The sequence below is a fragment of the Aplysia californica genome, unplaced genomic scaffold, assembly GCF_000002075.1.
Source record: "Aplysia californica isolate F4 #8 unplaced genomic scaffold, AplCal3.0 scaffold00366, whole genome shotgun sequence".
NCBI classification, from domain to species: Eukaryota; Metazoa; Mollusca; class Gastropoda; order Aplysiida; family Aplysiidae; genus Aplysia; species Aplysia californica.
This window is the reverse complement of record NW_004797636.1, coordinates 116554-123114: the sequence shown is the minus strand read 5'-3', so window position 1 is coordinate 123114 and position 6561 is coordinate 116554.

Below are 6561 nucleotides of genomic sequence, written 5' to 3'. Positions count from 1 at the left end.
TGTGTGTGTGTCTGCGTGTGTGTGTGTTTGTGTGTGTGTATGTGTGTGTGTGTGTGTATATGTGTGTGTGTGTGCGCGTGTGTGTACGCGCTAAAGTATGATTCAGAAAATGTGAAAAATCTGGTTGTAAAGCTTTCTTGTTCGTTTTTGTATGGGTTTACTGTATTTTAGTTTTCGTTGTAAAATAGAAACATTAATAATGGAAGTGCACAACGCCTTTTCGGGCGAAGTCGTGCAAAACCATAGACTTATTATATCGTATCATCCTAGACCTTACACTTTGGCGTTCAATGTGAAGTGAACCATTCTATAGTTAAATGAGGGTCAGAGAGGGATAGAGGCCGAACGCACTCGGCACTTGCGATGTCTGTGTTTTGAACTTATTCCGGCTCTCATGATGCGCACGCGAGGATGGAGTCTCGTATCCCGATGATCAAATACCATGCACGAAACTTTTTTTTTCTTATATGTAAGTCCTCTAGTAGCATTCACTATTTGGCATTTACCATTAAAATTATAGCCCTTTTCACTAAGCGCACAATGGCACGTACGAATTGAGGTACAATGACTTCGCATCACAATTGACAATACTCCGTATTTCGAATTGGTGAAGGGGAGCTAATTGCATTCTGTCTGCTGTTCAATTTCCCCGCAAAGCAATCCGTTGCGCTTCGACAAGAGTAATAGACCTTTGGGCGACTCCTGGTGCGACAAGGGAATGTAAAATCATTGTGAACACTTCTTAAAGAGAGAAATTTTCCATGCATCTGTGTTGGCTCGTCTTATTACCTTGTCTCGCCATCATCAAGCACAAAATATTTCAGGATTTACCTCAACGATTTTAGATTATATCTGAACTCCATTAAAAGATACTCACTCAAAAATGCAACTGGAAGGAAAACTATGGCTCGGCTTAATACAGGCGTTTAGACAAAGGTGTATCGACACACTTCTAACAGGTGTTGAACATAAGATGTGGTATCATCCGAGTTCATGAGTTTGCGTCGTGCAATGTTCAACCAAAGACGATTGTGGCCGACTACAGTGGAAATGGCAGAGAACTTAAAACGTATGAACCCAAAGTAATGTAATGACCGAAGATGGACTGGCCTGGGTATAGCAGAATGTGCAACGTCAGCTCGTGACCGTGGAGGATGAAGGGTCATTACACATCAACCTCTGAGTCATACATGACACCTCCAGGTATTCCAGGCATAATGTTCAACATACCCCGTCCTTAAACAGTTCAGTAACGAGTATGGCCAATTTGGGAGGCGAGGATGAAGAGTATGTAACGCTGCATAAGTTGAGCAAGACCTGAAATGGTTCTCTGTGGTATCCCATTCTGCGATCAATACATTGTGAAGCTGTCGTACATTGGTGATCCGATGGTTAGAGTTCTCCCTGTGCTCTAGTTCTTCTCACAAGTGCCAAAATTGACTGAAGTCGGCTGAAGAAGGTGGCTATGGTATGCTGTTGAATCGCTGCTGGTCTAAGTACACTGTACTGACAAGGGCAACGTAAGTTCTGGAATTGTCGGCTGAATAATAATAGATAGCATTTGAAAAGCGCAAATTCCCGCCCAACAACAAACTCCAATCACTTTGCAATCTATATTATTATCCCAGCCAATCAGTGCAAGCTGCCATGTTTATAGGCGCTAAAACACAAACATACTGACAAGACTCAATATGTGAGGCAGCGTGGTGGAATCAGGCTCTCGTCAAAATAATCAAAGAGCAGAAACTTGCTTTTTTCCGCAGGTTTATGAATTTTTATCAAAATTTTGTTTTTTGGCTCAACACCTTTCGTGCCCATTAAAAAACTAATTTTTGTGTGGATTTTTCAGAAAAACGTTGATTAAAAGCACAAAAAATGTAAATGTTCAGTTACCACGGACTCTTAAGCTAAAGAAATAACTAATCTTTGGCAGCTATTTTCTCACTAATTTTACCTCTAAAAACAGGTGACCCCCACTTCCTTCATTCCCAAATATCTCTACTTGTATTCAAGATAAATATATATTTTTTTCAACCAAATAAAGACAAGTGAACAAGCTTTAAGATGATATCAATAACTCTACATGCCAAAAATTTGACGAGAGCCTGATTCCACCACGCTGCCTCACATATATTATTTAGGTATGGGTTATTTCCAAAAAGGGGTGCAACATGAACCTGTAACACGTCCTGGCGGTAAGTCCCAGCCTTGACAGTTTCATCGAAAACATTTTCAGGTGTTGCGGGTTGTTGGCGGGTGCTCTGGTGTTATTTGCTCTTTCTTTCCTATCAAACAACTATCGCCCTGACATCTTCTCCCCCTTTTTTGTTTGTTACTCTCTTGTAACAACTTTAATCTCAGGCATTAAAATAACCTTTTAGTGTTGCAAGTGCCGTAAAAAATTACTAAAAAAAGGTGGCCTGAGGTTGGAGCTGTTCAGGCCCAATTGTTACCCGGTATGCGCTCCATCTGTCTCCCCAGGCAACGCAACAGTCGGCATACCGCTCCCCGATGCGTCACCAAACTGTTCTTCCATCATTTTGATTTACACAGAATCTAGACTCGTCAGGATACCTAACTCCGTCCCAGTCTCTTTGCGTCCACTCCCAGTGTTGATTATACCTGTCTTATAAGACCTTTCGGTATGTAACAGTAAGCACAGGGCTTTCGTGGTGTCTCCTGTTTCTCAAACCTACAAATTACACTCCATGGACTTGATATTGTGTTTCAGGCTTTTTTCCCCTATATTGCAGGTACACAGTGTAAAGTGCATAGAGCTCGCTATACAAATGCTATTTTCTATTATCATTATTATTATTATTATTATTATTATTATTATTATTATTATTATTATTATTATTATTATTATTGTTATTATTATTGTTGTTATTATTATTGTTATTATCATTATTATTATTATTGTTGTTATTATTATTGTTATTATTGTTATTATTATTATTGTTATTATTGTTATTATTATTATTAATATTATTATTATTATTATTATTATTATTATTATTATTGTTATTATTATTGTTATTATTATTATTATTATTATTATTGTTATTATTGTTATTATTATTATTATTATTATCAACCGGTTCCACTTGGTGGCTGCACGAACTGTCCCTTTGTACCCTGAAGGTCTCTGGCTGTTACAATGGCTCTTCCGTCAACAATACAAATATGCCGATGCTGTGAGGTTTTGACCCTTGATTGCCCTTTCTTTGATTAATTGGTGAGACATCCAGTTGTCTGGAAACGTTCTTGCAGCTTTCTAATAATCTGTTGATCAACTTTAAACCGTGCTGCAACGTGTGTTTGACTTACACTGGCGATGAGAATCTCCATGGCGCTGCAGAGCTCCCCAGTGCTCTACCTTAGTATAACAATATTAATAATAATGATAATAATAATAATAATAATAATAATAATAATAATAATAATAATTATTATTATTATAATAGTTGGCGGTAAAATAAAGAAATCAATTAAAAACTGAACGAGCTTTCTTCCTCTAAACAATTAAGGGGTAATGCGTAGGGCAACGGCACTTATATGACCTTATTGTGTTGCAAGTGCCGTAAAACACTTACTAAAAAGATAAATGGTTGATTTACTGCAATAAGAAATCACAAACTATACTTTTTAAAACGATGTTTTACCCGTTTAGTGCATGCCTCAGATTGAGAGATGACAAGACCAACAAGACAACTGCTTACATTGTGAACTTTTCACCAAACACATAATTTGATTTTATGTTGGATTGAGACTAATTAGACGAAAACCCACTGTCCACAACAATCAAAACGGTATACAAATGACTGTGCCACGCTTTGAGCAGCTGTAAATAGCTGAAACAATCGTGAATTTAGAAGTCGAATGGGCACGGGCATAACTAAAAAGAAATCGCCCCATCAAACGGAGTCGATAAAATAATTTATACTCCTTTGCGTGGCTACAAATTACACTCTTAATGACTTGAAATTGTATTTCAGGCTTTTTTCCCTTCCATATCGCATATATGTGTGCCTCGTGCGTACGTGCCAAAATCATTTGATGTTTAAAGATTTCAACAACTTCAGTTCTTAGTATAGCACAGATTGTTACACGGACATTTTAATATGGTTCTTGCCCCTCCTCCCTTCTATCCTTTCTCTCTGGAGAAACCCATGATCCCTGAACGTCGGTAGTCATGATTTCCTAAAAATACCTTCAGGGTTATAGCAAGGTGAAAGTTGTAACTTCTAAAACGTTTCCAACAGTTAAACGTTGTAGATTACTCTTATTTTTAATGTCGTCATGTTACAACCCCGGGGAGACGCAATTTAGGTCATTTAGGAGGCGGGCTTCGACCCTGGCTATCGAAGGGGGATACAACGGCCACCAGAGAGATTCTGATACTCGATAAGAAGTCTCTCCACAAGGGAATTGAACTTACGAGTATAATAATCTTCTTTGTGCTTCGACGACTCGTCCAATCGCTGCACCACAGATGTCGGTTTGGCCTGCTTTTCCGGACAACATGTTAAAAGAAAAACAAATAGCACCAAAAAAATAAATAAATAAAAGTAGTATCTAGTCTAGTTGCGTGCTACCTTAAGCGGTGCCAACCGATGCACTCAATCCGACAGACAAAGCCGTGTCGCCACCAGCAGACTCGGAAATGGACACGCGTGACGCCATAGGTTCTTGGAAGGAAAGGTTACTAGGGCATCGGGTACGAGCGTGGTGATGAGTCGCGCTCACGCACTCCGTGGGCGATCTGCTTTGTCGAGAGATGAGATATCCCGGAAGTGTTGGCACAATGTTTCCGATGCCCCTCGGCCCCGTTAGCATTCATGTTGACCCATGGGGCGTGCGAGGTAGAATGCAGTGCAGTTGTAGTGAGTTATGTGCTCTTCTGGTATTGCCAGCAACGTTTTGTCTTTCTCTTTCCCTTGATCTAAAAATCCCCCATTTCCATTTCTGACACTCAGAATGATAACAGTAATAATAGTGATACAAGAACAGAAACGGAAAAAAGAAAACTCACAAAATTAGAGAAAACCCCCCCAAAGAAAGTCATAACAAACCATAATCAAATAATCGTAACCTCCCCTCCCACCAAAACAAAAAAACAAAACAAAACATTAAAAGGTGTAGAAGAAAACCAAAACTCTCACAAATATACCACGTAGGAAAAAAAAAGGATTAAATGTTTGCATAATATTAATATTCATCATCATGATAAATAGAATAATAATAATAATAATAATAATAATAATAATAATATAATAAATAATAATAATAATAATAATAATAATAATAATAATAATAGTAATATTTCCAATGTTTCGGATGCTGCTCGGCCCTGCTAACGCCAGGTGTTTGCCAGTATATTCAAATTGACCCAAGGAGCGTGCAAGGTAGAATGCAGTGCAATGGGAATGTGTTATAATAGTTCTTCTGGACTTTTGCCCGAGTCGCAATAAAGTTCAATCATCGGTTTCGCTTGACCTGGAAAAACCCACCCCTTTTTTAACCTCCTTTTTAGACAAACATAAGGCACTGAAAGAATGATGATGATGATGATGATGATGATGATGATGATGATGATGATGATGATGATGATGATGATGATGATGATGATGATGAGGATGATGATAATAAAAATCCCAATGACAACATCAAAGTCAGAAAAGGAAAAAGAAACCCACACATTTTTGTAAAGAAAGAGACCATCCCCCCCCCCATCCCACCCGCTTTCCAACGAACTGAAAGCGTAAAAAGCAGGAACGAACTGTAACAAAACAAACATAAAAACGAAAACAGAAGAAATCTAAAACTCATTTAAATACACCATTTAAAAGAAGAACATTAAAGCTTGACTTATTAAATGTTCTACACACAGTATGAAAGTTCTGGCGCAGCGCTGTCTTACTGTTGTTGTTATCAATCCCTATTTCGATCCTCACCCTTGCCATTTCGCCGCCCCAATAACTTATTTTTCGGTACATGCTGGACTATATTACAGGTGACAATATTCGCACCTACATAAAATGGATGGCGGGTGCCTTCATTAATAAAAGTAATGGTTTTGGTTCAGTTTGTGGGTTTTGATTTGGCTCCAAATCTATTAAAACTACTGTTTCTGTACACCGCTGACTGGACGTGAAAGTATTTTATTTTCCAAATGGGAGGTGTTTAACAGTGCGATGTCACTCTTATCTTCTACTTTTTTAACCCTCGTTTCTGCTTGTTGAGGTGGTATCTATTAATGGCTATTTTCCAATCGGTGGACATTCTGAAGGAAGATTGTTTTTCGTCTTTTTTAAAAAGCGTTTGTCAGCACTTAAACGTACTTTAGGCGGTCTTGCTAAACAAATATGCTTCTTTCTATCTCAGAGATTTTTCACTCTTATCTGAGAAGGCTAGGTAAAAACCTTACTTTCCACTAGATCAGGGGTGTGGCTAAACGACAGCGGTAAGAATGTGGTTAGGAGTATCAGTAGAAAGGCTGCAGAAAGAGTCAGGAGCCTAGAAGAGGGGGCAAAAGAGGGGGGGGGGGGGGGGGGAAAG